Source organism: Copadichromis virginalis, linkage group LG5 (assembly GCF_057382275.1).
Source record: "Copadichromis virginalis isolate Kocher_CV1m ecotype Utaka linkage group LG5, C_Virginalis_male_GT1.1, whole genome shotgun sequence".
In the NCBI taxonomy this organism is placed as follows: Eukaryota; Metazoa; Chordata; class Actinopteri; order Cichliformes; family Cichlidae; genus Copadichromis; species Copadichromis virginalis.
In genome coordinates this window covers 23,376,410-23,394,930 of record NC_140622.1, presented here as the reverse complement: position 1 = coordinate 23,394,930, position 18,521 = coordinate 23,376,410, and the positions used below count along the sequence as shown (strand labels likewise).

The 18,521-nt window shown below is 41.6% G+C and overlaps 1 pseudogene across 1 annotated transcript; it reads left to right on the top strand.

Moving 5' to 3' along the window:
* The first annotated feature begins 1,134 nt into the window (after positions 1-1,134).
* On the top strand, positions 1,135-17,866 carry LOC146709737 (myosin-4-like; annotated as a pseudogene). The gene is made up of 13 exons (XR_014920479.1): positions 1,135-1,344; positions 2,392-2,482; positions 3,112-3,199; positions 11,138-11,274; positions 11,758-11,872; positions 11,957-12,105; positions 12,237-12,407; positions 12,497-12,808; positions 15,197-15,445; positions 15,531-16,004; positions 16,100-16,245; positions 16,479-16,580; positions 17,574-17,866. The product of XR_014920479.1 is annotated as a myosin-4-like (transcript).
* The last annotated feature ends 655 nt before the right edge of the window (positions 17,867-18,521 follow it).

Here is an 18,521-nt window from a genome sequence, read left to right as displayed (position 1 = left end):
AATGTGAATAACCAGCCTGATTCCTATGATATGGCAAAGTACTGGAATAAATTACCTCCCCAAGATACTTACCTTTGCTGGGTGCCTGTGCTTGGTGGTGGCTTGCTCTTCCTTTTATATCAAATGATGGGAGCCTATCACAAGTGGGTTTCTCTATTTGGTCATGCTGTGTGGTGTTATCCTTGTGCACCAGTTCTTTCCTCCACCTCTGTCATCGCACAGTTTATGTCTTCTGGACGTCTTACATGCCAGAATTCCTGTACCTGTAATTACCAACACAGTCAGGTTGTGTTGCCTTCAGCAAAAATACGGAGATGAAGCAGCATTTCGAACTCCATACTCCTGTCTTGTTTTAAATTTTATGTAACATACAGATGTGCAGTTGGCTTTTGGTTGTTTATGTGTAGCACAGATAGGAAATTGGCTCATTTTTGGCTAAAGTCAAGTCAGCAGTTACAGACAGTCCAAAGGTGTGACTAATGGATCTTTTTATTGGTCTCTGGCACAACAGTAGTCCCTCGAAGTGCTTTGGGGAAGCTTTAAAAAGTCACTGAGGTACTGTTTCAGAGGCCTTACAAGTCAGAAATTATTATAAAATAAAATGAGTGCCAAAAAGCTTTAAAGAAAAGGAAGGATTGCCAAGGCATTACATTTTACAACAGTGCCAACAGCTGTTCTTAGTCTTGTTCTTAAGGGACACACAAGGGAGACTGAGACAATCCCTAAAAGTAGAGCAGCAGAGTACCAGTTCTTCTTCCTTTATGTTTGAAAAATGACCTCATCCTGGATTTTTCCTGTGAATCTAAGCGGAGCGAGTTAACACTGTTTAGGGCATTCAATTCCATATTGTTTGTGTTTGTTAGATGCTTGTTGAGGCTTTTGTCAAGGATGGCAAGCGTGCAGACATTTTTGCCAAGACTATGGAACAGCCGGCACAATTAAGCGTGGGTAGAAAGCCATTGGGCACTGTTTCCCTGGAAAGAAGATCAACTTACAGCAGTGAATAAGAAGAAGGCATTCTAAAGCACTTACCCACAAGATATAATGAGCCTCTGTCTTCAATAAACATGTGTTACACGATACCTGCTCCGAAATCTTCTGTCTTATTAGGGCAAAACTCAAATATAGCATCAGGCTTATGTTGATACTAAAGTCAAATGCTACATACCTAGCAGGCTTATTGTATTTTAATGGACTTTGATCTACGCCTGACACCTTCTTCATTTGTCAAAGAGTATCAGCTGGGCTGTGGATAATAAACCAAGATGAGTGCTGGGTAACATTCCAGTCTGTTGGCTGAACACAAAGAAGCATCCTTGTGCTTGTGTTCAAATGTGCAACACTGTAAGTATTGTCCAGTTTAATCTGATGTGTAGAACAGTGTTTTACCTGTGTTTTGTCATTTTTAGTTACATGTGAAAACCTAAGGTCAGTAGAGTGATTTTTTTTTAACCATGTGGTAGAGTTATATTTTGTATGTTGCGTTATGGCAGCCATTCAGATTGTTGTGTGGCATATTGATGCCATTAATTGCAAAGCCTGGAACTCAATTACTAAAGAATGTGTTATTATTTCATTAAGAGAAGTATTTGTTTATTAAACTCTCTTAATAATGCTGTGTTGTTATGCAGCTTTTACATTTTTAATATTGTCTTTTAATCTTTCAGTGCATGCTGATAATAAGTGGTGCTCAAATATAGCTGCAAGGAGCACTGACTGTGACCTTTTTTGATGACAAAGAGTTTTGTTGTTGGCGTGGTTTTTCTTTGTTAAAATTAGGTCTGAGATTTTGGCTTGGCAGTACCCATCTTGCAGTAGGGCTCTGGTATTAGGGCGTGAGAAGGTGATAAGTGTGAGAGTGCCTGGGTGTGACTGTTAAGCTGTCTCCAACAGTTACACTTGTTACTCACACTTGATATTTTGGAGGCTAATGGCTTCATGCAGATGAAATTGTCCATCATCGTTATGCAAATGAATCGACTATTCCTGATTTTTTGATAAAAGAAACTGAATTACAAATTTTTTTTTCTTTTGTTTTTTTTTAAAGAGCAAGGTCTGGTTATTAAAGCAGTAGTAGTTTGGGATGCACTAATTTCCTGGCAGTGTTAATGACTGCCACATGAGTGGTAGTCACTGGCATCTTATATGCCTCGAGTTGCAAATGTGCAAACATGTTGATCATGTTACCGGCTTCTCTGTCATCATCACCATCATGATCATCTTCTTGTCTCTTAACATTACACTGCTTCACCAGCTTTCACTGAGAGCCTGCATTTACCTAAAAATAATTTATTCTTTTATTCTTTTATTTTAGTCTTTTATTATTATTATTATTATTATTATTATTATTATTATTATTATTATTATTATTATACAAAATGTTTTATTCAGGTCACAGGGTGATGCTTGAATCTGTACCAGCTTGCATTGGACAGAAGATGGGAAAACCGGGGACAGTCCCTTGGAACTATCTTAAAATATGGTATGACATGTTTTCAGATTTTTCTATATGCTATTCAGCTTTCATACTGATTATTTATTGCATGCATTGTTCTGAGAAATTCAGTAGAATTTCCAGCCTTGCTTTTTTATGTGAACTCTAATTGTAATAGATTGTAAAGATATTTCACTGGTTTACTGTGATTTTTGAATGTAGGGAATTGCTCTAGATCACCTTGAACTGAACTTTAAGCATATTTAAATGAATACTGGGGAACATCTGGATTGAAATGAAACCTGTATGCCCATCAGACAAGTATAATTGAAGAGTTCACTGATGTAGTGCACCCAGTATAAACTCTATTATGTATCCCAAAAGCACCAGCTGCCTCTCCTGTCAAGCTTAAAAACACCATTGCTGTTTTCCATAGTTCTCAGCAGAACCTTTAATGAAACCTTTCCTGTCTTTTTTCTGACCACAGCCAAGGTTGTTTTCCACAGGCAGTAATGTGATCATCACAAATCAAATGATACATGTACACTTGATTGAGTAAGACATATTTAATAACTACTTATCACAAAATCCCATTGCCATGTGAGTTTTCCCCCTAAAGGTTTAAAGGTAATTAATAAAAGCAACGAACTAATGCTGTTTTTTAATTATCTACACAGGAACGGGGCAGAAGGAGAAGAGAAAAAACGGAAGACATGGAGAGATGGAACAACGACTCATGAAGTGCTAACTGACAAAGCTGGAAGAGTAAGAGAGACTGCAGGTGCAAAACTACTTTTTTCACATGTTTTAAAAAGGATATAGTAAAAAAAAAAAAACAATACACACAAAAAAGGAAACAATCCACATAAATGTTATTTGCAGATTTTCCCATATTAGAAAAAACCTTGGCACAGTGGAATAGATTTACAGGAATGATGTAAACATGAAATTGTAGCAAAAAACTGAAAAATGATGTGTGTGCAGAGACCCATCTACCTGTAGAAAATAGAATTGATTAGCATTAAAAATACATCAACATGAAAAGATGTTTAATTATTACGTTTTATACAACATTTATACACCTGAATACATATACAAGATTTATCTACACTGGCGTATTACTGGTTCCTAAGTTACTGTCAGCACTAAACATTTCTAGTTGGTTGCACATAGACAGAATTTTATCTAAGCTATCTTCCAGTTTATACAGCTTTCCAGATTATGGGTTAAGCCCTGCATTTCAAGCACTTGAATCTGATGCTCATCTCTTTTGCAACTGTGGAGTTCATTTACAAAGTAACAAATCATAATCAACAGCCACATGATTACATTTCCTCCACGATTACTATCATTGCTCTCTGTTTTATAGTTGTGTGCGTTACTGCAAAGTCAGAGCAGTTATGTTTTTTGTTATTGTTTGTCAAATAAACAATGGTGGAACATCGAATTAAACTTGGCCAAACTTTCAAATGATGAAATCTGATCAATTCCTGTTAGCCAAAATCTCAAGCGTCAAAGAGCTTGAAACGTTCTGTTTCTTGTAGGTTTTTTTTACTCTTGGATCTGTATGTATGTGAAGGGAGTGGAAGCTTGTCCTATGAGGATGACTTTTTCACCTGGACTTTTTCGTTGTTAAAATCAGCAGAAAGTTGGTTTAAAGTAGGATGGCAGCCTTTAAGGGAGAGGAGATAAAATGTTTGTTTCAGAAGAACTAAGGAGAACTAGGGAGCTAAATATTACCTAAATAAGAATGATTTCAAACTCTTAACCATCCAAAGCCTATCGGGCTAAAGTGAGTGTAATAGTCCTATGTCCTTTTAAATAAAATGTAATTAATCAGGAAAAAATGTTATGCACTTTGTAATGAATGAGGATGTGGGAGCAGCTGCATTTGTCTATTACAGAATGAGAGAGAACAGGCGGATCTGTTGGCCTTAGAGCTTGATGAGAGTTCACACTGTGACATATCTGCCACTTACAAAATAATTTTGCCCATCAAAAACAAATATGCAAATTAATCCTAGCCAAAAATTGATATATATATTAAGCAGACTGCACTGCTACCTCCTACCTCCACCTCACTCTCTCTCTTTGAGCTGCTCAATTCACATCACAGTGTCATCTGCAAACATGAACAAGCTTGGCTTTTTTGGAAGGGTTACCAGAAGAAAGCCTCACCTCTGTAAAAAAGAGTTTGCAATGCTGAATATGAACAAAGCAGAACACTTTAGGAAAAACGTCTAAATATTCAGTCATCAGTTTCACAGCTAAAGCTTGGTCAAAATAGCTCTGGCTTTTGGACAGACAGCTAAAGGCAGAAGTAGATACATTCAGCACAGCTCTGACATGATAAGCAAAATGATACTGAAGAGCACCCTTCAAAAACATTGTGTGGTTCTACAACAGGGCAATAATCCCAAGCACTCAAGTAAACCTATGACAGAATTACTGAAAAAGAAGTTGTAATGGTCCAGTCAAAGTCTAGGAGCAATGTTCTGAAAAGTGGACCCTACAGTGATGCCAAAGACTGATAAAGACATTGTTACACATTCAAAACCTTTTACTAACAACCCTAAGAGCAGAAAAGGTGTGTCCCATCTGTTATTTATAGGAGGCTGGTATATATTTCATGATTCTAAAAAGGAAATCATACACACTGCAGTCAGCACCAAAACATCTTTGCATCATCCATCTGTCTGCAATATCAGTACCAAAAGGCATGTGGTACACAAGGAAATGCAGACACTGGTAGTGCAATTAACAAAACATGTGACGCTCCATTTTGTTTTTTGGTATTTAACTTACCTGAACTTTCCAAAAGGCAACCAAGAAAGGTTCAGCATCAGTCCAAGTAAGCTATGAATCAGCCTTAATCTCTCCTTTCCTCACTCTCTGTCTGCTCTACTGATTTGACCTTTTTGTCACTTAAGAATAAATGAACACACAGAAGCAAAATTGTCAGTCTGCTGCCAAAAACCTGCAGAGATGTTTCATTTATCACACACAGGGGAATATTTTCCTCATTAGCAGTTCAAAAATAACTCGGCCTTCTTGAAGCCAAGATAGATTGTTTACCAAAGGCGAACAGGTGCTCTGCCATGTGAACAAGTTGTTCACTTGTTTTCATTAAGACAAATATTCACTGTTGATTACTTGGTGCTTTTTCTATCTATAAAGCAATGGAGCGGATGCAGTTGAACAACGAAAAAATTGGGATTTCCCGACCTCGTGCCCTCCTCTTGTTTGTTAATACCATGTTTCACCCTGTTCACAGCACAGGCTGGTCCAGTACGATACAGACCATCCTACAATACCATAATGTTAAAGTATCAGGTGCACAGTTTTCTTTAAGTGCATAATAATCATCAACATTTGAATTTATAATTTCAGCAATTTTTATGCTTTTAAAGATTTTTCTGACTGAAATTCTCAAAGCTAATCCAGCTTATAAGACCATCATTGTCATTGTGTTTCACAATGAATTTGATTTTCTTCTTTGAATAAATTAACCACATGTAACCACACAGGAGTTCAACAGTTGCCATTTTTCTCAGAGTACCATCAGTGTTTGTAGCATCTGAGCCTCAAACACAAACTACAATCAGTGCTAAGCATGCACTTAGCAAACTCGCTGCGCAGAACAGAAACGATAACAGACTTGCAAAGATCTCTACTTACCATGAAAGAACTTAACACAATTGAACGTGATGTGTTTGTGACCTAGTTACTGTACTAACAGTCAGAAATACAGAGCTTAGGTGTCCTCTTTCTTTATAGAGGAAGCACATCATGATAATGGACCATAAAGAGATCTCAAATTAGCTTCTGGTTAATGCTTGGGCCTTTGCTTAAGAGATGTTTGAAACAATTTCTCTGCCAAAAATGTGTTTTAATGGTGTGGCTGTTCCCTTTGCTGATAATGTAATCTGTCATATGTATACAAAGACTGTCATTAATTATATTTCTACATTTTTTATGAATTCATAAAAGCCTGTAGAAATGCAGCATACATGAATTCATTCTTCCTTTCAGGTTTAGGTATGATAATGCATAAACAACCCCTTCAGTTATTTACAGGTCGCTTTTTTGTGAGGAATTGTTGAGTTGTTTGTTTTTCTGTTTTGGATAGACTGACATGATGAGCTTAGGAAGCAATCTGCTATTATTCAGAAGCACAGTGACCTAAGAATGAGGTGATAAATGGTGGCCAGAGATTTCAGTATAAAAGAAGCACCCCCACAAATCAGACTTCTGGCACATATAACCCCTCACTCACACCTGCTAACATGTTGGTTGCTTCAGAGATGCCAGAAATGCAAATTGTTATGGCCAGACCCATTTGTCCCTTCAAAGTCTTTATACCTGCTCATTTCTCCCACCACCTACAAGTGACAGTGAGAACCATCCACTATATTCCACTTTGATGTGTACCATTGTTATGAGATCTGTTTTATGTGTTTGACGTGTAGGTCTTCATAATGTTTGGGCTTCTTTTATTTCTTGTCATTTATATGATCTTGTGCTTCTCAAACAGACCTACTCTGGCCTGTTCCACACTGAACCCCTGCCAGTGGCTCCTGGTGTATGGTGCAATGGTTGTTGCAAGATACAGGGGCAAGAAGAGGATTGAGGCTCCACCCCACACCTTCTCCATCTCTTCTTCCTCCTAGCGTTTTTCCCGCTCGGTTGCAGGGTCCGCTTTTCTGCAAAGTCGTCTCCACTTGGGTCGGTCAAGGGTGTCGGTCAGATCGGCTTCAATCTTCTTCACGTCGTCCTTGATTCGGTCCATCCATCTCCGCTTTGGTCTGCCTCTAGGTCGACGTCCTTGGGGGCTGAGCCGCAGTGCTGTTCTCACCACTGAGTTCTCATCGCTCCGTACCACATGTCCGTACCACCGCAGCCTCGCTTCTTGCATCTTATCTGTGATTGGCGCGATTCCCATCCTCTTTCTAACGTCGGTGTTCATGACGTGGTCCCATCGTGTTAGGCCTAGGCACCATCGCAGCATCCGCATTTCCATCGTGTGAAGGGCTTGTTCGTGCTTTGCGGTGGCTGGCCAGCACTCGGATCCATAGAGGGCGACGGGGCGCACTACACTCTTGTAGATCTTTGACTTGAGGCGATTGGGCATTCTTCGGTCACACAGGACGCCGGTGACTTGGCGCCATTTCATCCACGCTGCGTTGATCCTGGCTCGTACATCTAGTAGGATATCGCCGTCATTGCTGATCATCGATCCGAGGTATTTGAAATGAGGTACTTTCGCCAGATCTTCTCCATCGACGCTGATCGTCTGGGGGCCAGCCTCTAAGTATTCGGTCTTGTTGGTGTTGAGCCTCAGGCCGAAGTCAGCTAGGCGAGTCTTCCACTGCTGCGTTTGGTATTGCAGTTCTATTCGCGATTCATCGGCCAGGAAGACATCGTCGGTGTAGAGAAGTGTCCAGGGATGGGGTGACTGGAGATCCGCCGTCGCAGTGTCCATGCAAAGGATGAAGAGCAGCGGGGAGAGTGCCGAGCCTTGGTGGACGCCCACATTGATGTTAAAGGGCGGCGATGTTCCCACTGGGCTTCTGACCACGCTGGTGACTTGTCGGTAGAGGAGCTTTGTCCAGTTGACGTAGGCTTCAGGAACTCCATGTGATCGCAGGGAGTGCCAGATGAGGTCGTGTGGGACACGGTCAAACGCCTTTTCCAAGTCGAGGAAGGCCATGTGGATGGTCTTGGACTTCTCTCGGTGCTTCTCCAAAAGCAGGCGGGCAGCATGGATGGCGTCCGTCGTGCCACGCCCCCTGATGAAGCCACATTGGTTGGGCGTTAAGTTGACGATTTCTCGCATCCTGGCGTCGATGATCCGTTCGAAAACCTTCATGGTATGGCTTAGGAGTCGGATCGGGCGGTAGTTGGAGCATTCAGCCACATCGCCTTTCCCTTTCCAGATGGGCACCGTTATGCTGGTTGACCAGGCTGCTGGGACGGTCCCGTCTCTGATGATGCTATTGAACAGGCTGGCGAGGACTAAGGCGCCTTGGCGCCCGAGCAGCTTCCAGACTTCGGCTGGTATGTCGTCTGGTCCGGTCGCTTTACCATTCTTCATATTTTTAACGGCTGTTTCCACTTCCTTGATGGTGATTGGCGGGACAGGTCCTGGGACGGGCGGGGCACTGTGGATTGGCTGGTGAGGGAACTCCACGTTGCAGATATCGGAGAAATACTCGCTCCAGCAATTGAGGATGGCGAGCGGGTCGCGGAGGGTTTGATGGTTGGCATCCTTGATGTGTTTGACCTGGCCAATATCCTGTGTTGCTCGATGGCGGCTGCTGGCAAGGCGGTAGATTTTGTTCGCTCCTCCGGGCGTGTCCAACTCTTCATACAGTTGGTCATAGTGCGATGCCTTTGCCGCTGCTACCGCCTTCTTTGCGGCCGATCGTAGGGCCCTGTATTGCTGGTAGTCGCCATCGCTGCGGGATTGAAGCCACACTTTGAGTGCCGACTTCTTTTCCTTGATGGTTTGCTGCACGCTATCATTCCACCACCATACTTGCTTGTCGATGAAGTGCTTCCCTGGCTTCGTCGCCCCAAGGGTGTTGCCTGCTGCGTCACGTATTTGACTGGCGATGTTCTCCCAAGCCTTGTCCACTGGCTCATTGGAGTCCACGTCGAGGTGTTCAAGGGCGTCCATAAGCTGCTGTTTGCACTCAGGGAGGCGCCACCACTTGATCTTCTCCACCGTCGTGGTTGGTGTTCTTCGTCGTCGTTGGCCAAGGTTGAGTCGGAGATCCATCACAAGTAGCCGATGTTGAGGGCCAATATTGGTTGATGGTATGACTTTTACGTTCGTGACTAGGCTGAGATGGGGTCTTCGGACTAGCCAGTAGTCGATTTGGGTGTCTCTGCCGCCGCTGGAGTACGTGATGAGGTGTGCCGGCTTCTTTTTGAAGAAGGTGTTGGTCACGGCAAGATCGTGGGCCTCTGCGTAGTCCAGTACCCGGCAACCGTCGTCGTTTCTGGTCCCAAATCCTTGGCCGCCATGGAATCGGTGATATCCGTCTCTCCCCTTGCCTACATGTCCATTTAGGTCGCCACCTACCGCCACGTGTTCCTCAGGGCTAATCGTTTGCAGGTGGTCGTCGAGGGCGCGCCAGAATTCTGTCTTCTCCTCGTCGGGGCAGTTGGTCTGTGGTGCATAGCAGGAGATAATCCGTAGGATGGTCGGGTCGGCGTCGATCTTCACTGACATGATGCGATCCGATATGCGGGTAACTTCAACCACGTTGTCCCGGAGCTTTTGACTCACCACTATGCCCACTCCATTCTGGGCCCGGTTGCCATTGTAGAAAAGCTTGAAGCCTTCTCCAATGTCCCGTGCCTTCGCTCCCTTCCACTTGGTTTCTTGAATGCACGCGATGTCGATGCGGCGGGTCTTGAGGGCGTCAGCCAATTCTCGACTTCTTCCGGTCATTGTTCCGATGTTCAGGGTTCCAAGGCGGATTTGGGCTTGCTTCTTCAGCCCACTCCCTCCATGAGCAGGTAGCCTTTGTCCACTTCTCACGTCGTTCAGGCGGGGACGACGCGCATCGCCTGCGGGGGACGCCCTAGCTTTTTGAGACGTCATTGCATGGGATGTGACTGTGGAATACATCGACCGGCGCGTCACTCCACCTGACGTCGAGGACCCTCACCGTTAGCCAACTTCCCGAGGGTCGTTGTTTCCAGCTGGCACCGCGAGGAGGTGGTGATGGGATTTTGCCAGCCCCACACCTTCTCCATCTCTAATAATGAGATAATCAGTTCATGCTCCAAGGTGATAAACCCTTTGATCAGCAACTCCATTAAAGTAATGACCCATAAAAAGTCTACATTTTATATTCTACATAATGTCTTGTGTACTTCCCCTTTATGGTGATGGTGCCTATAAATACATATGAATTTATAATGATTTAATGTGGCAGCTTATAATAAATGAATTCAATAACACAATTTGTATTAAATTACATTTTTTCACAGATTGTGAGAATCAGTCAATCATGATTACTTAAGTTTTAATGAAAGACATCTGTTTTGGACTGAAACAACTCTAAGTGATCTAACTAGTAATTTCTGCACTGTATTATGTCAGATTTACACCATTGCATGTGTGTTTCATTTTCCAGTGGCGAATCTGGTGCAGAAAAGACTGTCAACACTAAGCGTGTCATCCAACACTTTGCAACAGTCGCAGTGTCTGGAGCGAAATGTAAACGAAATGTAAATAGAAACTCGAAATGTAAAATGCAAGTTAAGTGATGTGATATGATGTAGAACTGTGTGATACACTTGCCAATTTAAAATGAAAAACACAAACGAGTTGGATATCATCATTTTAGGAGGTCGCTGGAGGATCAAATCATTGCAGCCAACCCACTTCTGGAGGCTTATGGTAATACTAAAACAGTTAGGAATGATAACTCATCTCTGTATTCACTGTGGGCTGATAGTCTTTTTTTCCACTTCATTGCTGTAAAATATTAAGGTTAATAGCTAAACTGAGAAGGAAACCCTGTTGTCTTTGTGTGCTTCTGGCTGTAAAATCAGGAATTGAAAAATGTAAGCTTCTCATTTCTTACTGATGAATTTGAGAACAAATTTGTTTGATGAAGAATCAGGTATCGTAGATAATGTAAGTAACACCTGTAAAATCTGTGTTTTTGTCGATTCTTTCCTTAGACCACCATTGACATCTTGGGTTTCAATGCAGAGAAAAAGATAAGTATTTACAAGCTGACTGGGTCTGTGATGCATCGCAGAAAGATGAAGTTCAAGCAGAAGGAGTGAGAATAGCAGGCTGAGCGAGTGCGCTGAAGGTAAAATTGTGTTTTGATGTCTCAGGGCCACTGTAAATTTAAAAAATTGTAAAAATTAGTTATTATCCAGTTTTATACTTCCCAATATGAATCTACTTATATATCTTGTATTGTGTACACATTTGATCCTGTTTCCATGGTGGAGAATTATTGCATTGTAATGTTTGGGGTGTCCTGATTGTTTTCAGGTGTCTTGGCCGACATGTAACACTAGTTAAAGGTTTTAGGAAACTATAAGGAGCTCAGAGTAGAGCTGCTGGTCCTTGACTTTATAAAGGGCCATTTGCAACTCCTCTGGAGAAAGAAAACTTACTGTGAACTGTCCTGTATTTTGGGAATACACAAATACAAGACAACCAGAGGCAGACCCAGAACATGCATGATCCTTTGTTGTCATTTTATTTCATTCATTTCAAACTTAGTCATTTCTAAAACATCTTCCCTCTTCTCTTTTTTTGTTTTTGTTTTTTGTTTTCATCAGAGGCTGATACATACCTACCTCACGGGCCTGAACTCTCCCAATATGCTGAAGGCTTTCTGTTAACCAAGAGTACAGATTGGCAATGAAATGGTGGTCAAAGGTCAAACTGTGCCACAAGTAATTAAAAAGTAGTCTATGAGCAAACAGTAATTTATATATTTTTTCTGTGGTATAATCAGAACCCAAACTCTTATTTCTTAGGTTAATAATAGAGTGATGGCTCTGTCCAAGGCTGTCTATGAGAAAATGTTCTTGTGGATGGTTGTCAGACTCAATGACATTCTGGATACAAAGCAGCCAAGATTTTTTTCATATCTGTCCTGGACATCACTGGGTTTGAAATCTTTGATGTAAGTATGCAGAACTAACACTGCATAGTCTTACGTTCATGTTCATGTAAAGTAAGTAAAGTACAAACGTCATTTCTTCATACTTTACACAACAGCAACACACAATCTTTGACACTTTTCCCCCTTTTCAGTTCAACAGCCTGGAACAGCTGTGCATCAAATTCACTAATGAAAAACTGCAACAGTTTTTCAACCATCACATGTTTGTCCTGGAGCAAGAAGAGTACAAGAAAGAGGGCATTGAATGGGAGTGCACTGACTTTGGTATGGACTTGGCTGCCTGCATTGAGCTTATTGAGAAGGTGAGCCGTGTGCTGTCCATTTGCATAGAAAACAGTAGAAAACAAATTTAAGTTGTTTTGTTTTTTTACTGCTTCTTTCATCACGGCAGCCGATGGGTATCTTCTCCATCCTTGAAGAGGATGCATGTTGGGGTGCATGTTCTCCAAGGCAACAGACATGACCGTCAAGAGCAAACTCTATGACCAGCATGCTGGCAAAAGTTCCCCCTTCCAGAAACCAAAGCCTGCCAAAGGCAAAGCTGAGGCCCACTTCTCCCTGGTGCACTATGCTGGTAATGTTGAATACAATGTCATTGGCTGGCTGGAGAAGAACAAAGACCCTCTGAACGACTCTGTGGTACAGCAGACGTCTTTCACAAAGCTGCTGGCCTTGCTGTTTGCACCTCATGTGTAGACAGAAGGTAGTGTTTTTTTATATAAACTCATGTATCTACAAAATTTAAGGTATGCGGAAAGACTATTGCATTTATTGCTTCGCATTATTTACAAATCAGTTTGCAAAATGCGCTTTACAGGTCCAAAAGGTGGAAAAAAGGCTGCCCACATAGCAGACAGGTCTGGCCTGGATCTGGTGTCAAGCCGGCACTGCTGGCTGACTTCTGGCATGGTACGTGGTATGTCATCCAGATATGGGCCAGGCCTGGCATAGATGACACTGTTTATGTGATGGCATGCCACATCTGGCCCGATTGTGGTTTGGTTTATGTGGCCCAGGCTCACAGACAACAGGTCTGGCCTGGATCCAGCATCAAGCTGGCACTTCTGACTGACTGGTGTGTTGGCAGGGTGTATGTCAACCAGATGTGGGCCAGGTCTGGCAATGATGACACTATTTATGTTCCTATTTTCCTATTTTAGGTAGAAGACCCAACTGCCATGTTGCAATACTATACTGCCATGGTAGTGGTTTGATCCCTCCAGTCAGCATGTCAAGAGTGTGAATGTGTATGAATGTAGTTAGGAAGCACTCAGTTAAGAGAAGATGTGTGAATGTGGCATGTCGTATAGAACACTTTAGGTAATCCGGGAGAGTAGAAAAGTGCTATTTAAGAATCACTGTCTGAACAGAGTTTCGTCATGTTACTTTTGCACTATTATGTTCCGGCACATGTTGTTATTACATGGCTTGATTAAGGTACACATTAGGCTGACATCTGGGGCCAGAGCTGAAACTGTTCTGGGCCAGCACAGGACCACCAGTGTGTCTGCAACTGCCTTGTGGTGGCCCATGTGTGGGCCACCTCTGGCAAACCAGATCTGGGCCACCAAAGGGCCGTCATTCTTTGCGGTATGTGGGCCATGTGTAAGCACGTTGTGTGGGCCAGATCTGGGCCACACCAATTTTGCTATGTGGGTGGTGGCAAGAAGAAGGGCAGTTCCTTCCAGACAGTGTCGGCTCTTTTCAGGGTAATATTCATTTTCTTAAATACTTAAATGATGAACTTTAATGAGCATGCACCCACATTTTGTGTGCTGCTTGATTCCCAATGAAACTAAAACACCAGGTAGGTCCCTGGTTTAATATCACTGCAGGTGGAGACTTTGATTAATGTACAGAAAGTACTTCTGCTCTGAATAATTCAGGGAAAATTTAATTTTTCATTAGTCTGTGAAAGCTAAGTATTTTGGTGTGATTGCCATAAAAAGTCGCTATTTCCTAGTTACATAGTTCAGTCCAGCAGGCTCTTAATGCTGGAACAATCACAAAATCCAACTTTTTTTCTTTTCAAAGTATCAAAATAGATCATATTTGATATAATAATGGAAACATTTTAAATAAGTTTTTGCTTAACCTTGATTGTCAAGCTCTTTATGTTTGTGCAGCTTCCCCGCTTGAAAGGGATTGATGCATCTACCACAGGTGTTTAACTGGATTTCACTCAATGACCAGGCAGATCTTTTGTTTCCCTTTTTTCTTCTTTTCGGCCATAGTCAGCCACAGGTGAAAAACCTTTAAATACAAACCAAAAAACCAAAATACAAATTACGTTTGTTTTCACACATCTGCGAACATTAACCAATCCAAACCTTTTTTAACAGTAGCAGTGCATAAGCTTTGTAGCACAATATTTACTTGAGTATTTTTAAATGCTCAAATTATGTAATTCAAATTATGTAATTATGTGATTGAACACAAGATTAAAAGATCTTGCTTTTTTAAAAGTGCTAAATCAAATGGTTAATCTGCATTAGAACTTAAACAGTAAACAATAGCATTTATGACCAGTTTTTCTTGCATTTAACCATATGCAAGCATTAACAGTGTACCATATGCAGACCAACAACAAACAATGGTGTCGCTCATAAACATTAGTTCCAGCCTGTCACTTTTACTTTTTTGTCTCAGGGCTCTCCACCTCCTAAACTCAGTTTGACTTTACATTGACTGAACCCAAAAATGTAATGAAAAATGTTGACAATGTCATGGGTAATGTACAACAGCTGACTGTAACTCCTTCAGTTTTATGGTAGATAAAAGCATCTTGTTAGGCTACCACATGGTAAATGCAGGATTTGTCAGAGCTTCTGCATTATTCAGACTTATTCTTAGTCACATAGTTTAAGGTCTTTAATAGACAACAAAGCTGTGTGTCAGAGTGCCGGAGGCCTCTAGGGACATGTTATTGAACAGGAAGATGCTGAACTTAATGTTCTCGCAAAATGTATTTTTTGAGTTAAGAAACGATTGCAGTGCAGTTTTCTTTTTTTAGAATCTGGGAGACAGCAGTAACCTTTTTCTATTCAGTTTGAGCAATGAAAGAAAAATGTCCTGTACTCTGTCTCCACAGAGAATCCATTTACACCATCCAGTACAACATCTGTGCATTCATGAATGTCAAAACCTGGCCTTGGATGAAGCTATACTTTAGAATAAGGCCACTTCTCGGGAGCGCAGAGGCAGAGATGGCACGACGAAAGTGGACTTTGAAAAGACCAAGAAGGACCCAGCAAAGGCTCTGGCTAAGAGGAAAAAACTGGAGGAAAAGATGGTTACTCTCGTACAGGAGAAGAATGACTTGCAGATCCAAATTCAGAGTGTATGTTAAAGAGAACTGGAACCTCCATTTGTCTGTAACTTGATTATTTACAGCTGACTGTATCATTTCCTTTTTGCATTTACAGAAGGGTGAAACCCTCGCTGATGCAGAGGAAAGGTGTGAGGGGCTCATTAAAGGAAAGATCCAACTCAGGGTCAAACTTAAAGAGACAGCCAAAAGACTGGAGGATGAGGAGGAAATGAACGCTGAGCTGACTGACAAGAAGAGGAAGTTGGAGGACGAGTGCTCTGTGCTGAAGAAGGATATTGATGACTTGGAGCTGACCCTGGCCAAAGTGGAAAAGGAGAAACATACCACCGAGAACAAGGTTTGTGCCTCGTTTCAGTTGTTTAGTGGGAACTGCATGCTGTAATGATTTTATTCACTTAACATTTTAGGTTAAAAGTCTGCTCAAGATGTGTCCATTGCCAAGCTGAGCAAAAAAAAGGAAGCCCTCCAAAAGGCCCAACAGCAGGTCCTCGATGACCTGCAGGCAGAGGAAGACAAAGTTAACAGCCTGACGAAGGTCAAGACCAAGCTGGAACAGCAAGTGGACGATGTGAGTTTCTAAATTTGTTTGAATTATCACAAGTGCAGCACTAAGTTTTTATATATTGAAGCTGGCACTAATTACTGTGTGCGTGAATGCACAAGATTGAAGGTACACTGGAGCAAGAAAGGAAGCTCCGTATGGATCTTGAGCGAGCTAAAAGAAACCTCGAGGGAAATCTGAAACTGGCCCACGAAACCATCATGGATCTTCCACTAAAGGTGGCAAGAAGCATCTCCAGAGACTAGAGGTGAGAGTTTGTTTGCTGCAGAAAAAAAAGTGTTTTGTTGTTGGTTTCAGTAACGTGAGATCATTTAAGGAACTACTTTGATAAAAGTTGTAGAAGTGGTACCCCAAACAAACTTAAAACTAAAGGTGGGCTCTGTTTATTTCACTGAACTGTTTTGTGTAGGAAAAAAGTTCATAAAATGTTATATCACTTTTTTTTAACCATAAAAAACATCTGGGCTTGTGGCTGGAAAGGTTCGGGGTCTGGAGGCGGAGGTTTAGGTGGAGCAGAAACGTGGATCTGTGGCTGTGAAGGGTGTCAAGTATGAACCTAAAGTGAAGGAGCTGACTTATCAGGTAGGATGCAACAAAACAGAAATGCTTTTTCTGGCATAAAATCCCAAAATTTTAATTAAATAAGGAAGCGATGAGTAATCATCACGTATAGTTTTATAATTTGTGCTGCCAAGAAAAAGCTGGGTGTAGAATATGCATTACACCCCTAGAGGGCAATAATCTCCATTATATGAAGAGTCTGTGGCTCCAACAGTAGTTGACGAACTGATGTGATAAAGAGTACACCACCGCTGAAACTAAACTCTCTGGTTGCAACTATAAATACACACAGTTGTGTGTTTATATCTATGCTAATTGTGTGAAATTGCTAGAGCTGTTCAACAGATTTTCACTTTGAAAAACTGAGGAGATCAGGAGCTCCTGCATATGCAGTTGCATGTGCAGATGGGTTGATAGAGATGCCGGTGATTGCGCTGCGCTGAAACATCCCCTTCACATAGTCTGCAGTATGTTGTAAGTGAGTGTTTGGTGCATATTTGTTTGTTGTTGTCCCTCGTGTGCGTCTGAAGTGGATTCACTGTGGAAGATGAGCGTGTTGTGTGCTCTGAAGTTGTTTTGAAGACGTTCATGAATCAGATAGAGAAGTAGGTCTCTGTAGTGGTAGTTTCAGACAGACTCTGCTGTCTTTAGGCTGAGTAGGACAAGAAGACCTGACTTCAAGATCTTGAAGCTGCAGCTGTCTGTCTGAGAAAGCTGTGAGTGTGAAATATTCAACACATGCAAAGCAGATAGTCATGACAAAGTAACACCTTTACTTCTGACCCTGTTGACAGCAGTGTACTTAAAGCAGGAAGCAGAATTATTTTACGATGGTTCACAGAAAGTTGACTGAAAGTTGTTCATCTGGAACGTTTCTCCCACTAAAAACTCCAGAAGCGTCCAGATAAACAGATTAAATTTCCTTACCTGGATTACTGAGCGTGCATCAAGAGATTTAATGAAAGTTATTTTTTACTGATGAGTGACGTCATTGCCTTAACTTCTACTTTTCAGAAGGAGCAAGCCAACACTGACATGGCCAGGAACAGGAAGGTTCAGCATGAGCTTGAGGAAGCTAAAATAATTTTGTTAATTCTGTTTTATCGTCAAGAGCAAGGTACTCTGCAAAGGTGGTGCATCTCTTAACAGAACCATTTGACATTAATTTGTTGCTCTCTCTTTTGTGTTGAAGGTCAAGGAGACATGAATGAACCGCAGTCTGGATGAAATCACACAATATGAGCTTTTTTGTCTGATGTACCAACTACGTGACAAGAAATAAACACACAAGCAGTTGAATATCTTTATATGTCGTATGCTTTAAATAATGCTTAACTCAAAAGAAGTAGACATGAAGCTAGTTATTCAGAGACATTACGGTCATCAAAGTTAAACAGTTATTTTTTTTAAATATTTGTAGGAGTGCTCGAGAGCTCCAAACGCATTTCTCAAAATGCGTCAGGATTTAAAGGTGTACTTACACTTGGTGCACCTCTGCACAAGTTAAACAATACATATAGAACCTAATAACAGTGAACTGAAATGCTCTTTTATGTGTGTGGTGGTCTAAATGTGGGCTGCACAGCTTCATCACTCGCAATAACCTGGTTGTCAACTGTCACCTGTTATCACATAGAAGTTCTTTAGGCTATGATAACTGTAAATCTGTTCCCTTTGGTGATAATGTTACTGACAGTGTAGTGACCTTACAGTTTTTCTATGTGCTCCAGCACATATGTTGCACCATGTCACGACGTTGTGTGATGAAAATAGACCCATCAGTGACCCACAACCTGCAGCAACACTCCTCCTCGTGCTTAAACCCGAGCAGTGTCTTGGCATTCACCGTCACTACATCTCAAATTATTGCTTTTTATTTTAATAAAAAGAAAATCATGGAAAACCCAATAGAAACCTGAAGTATTCTGGAAAGCTAGCAAAGTACAGAAAAGCTAAAGTAAT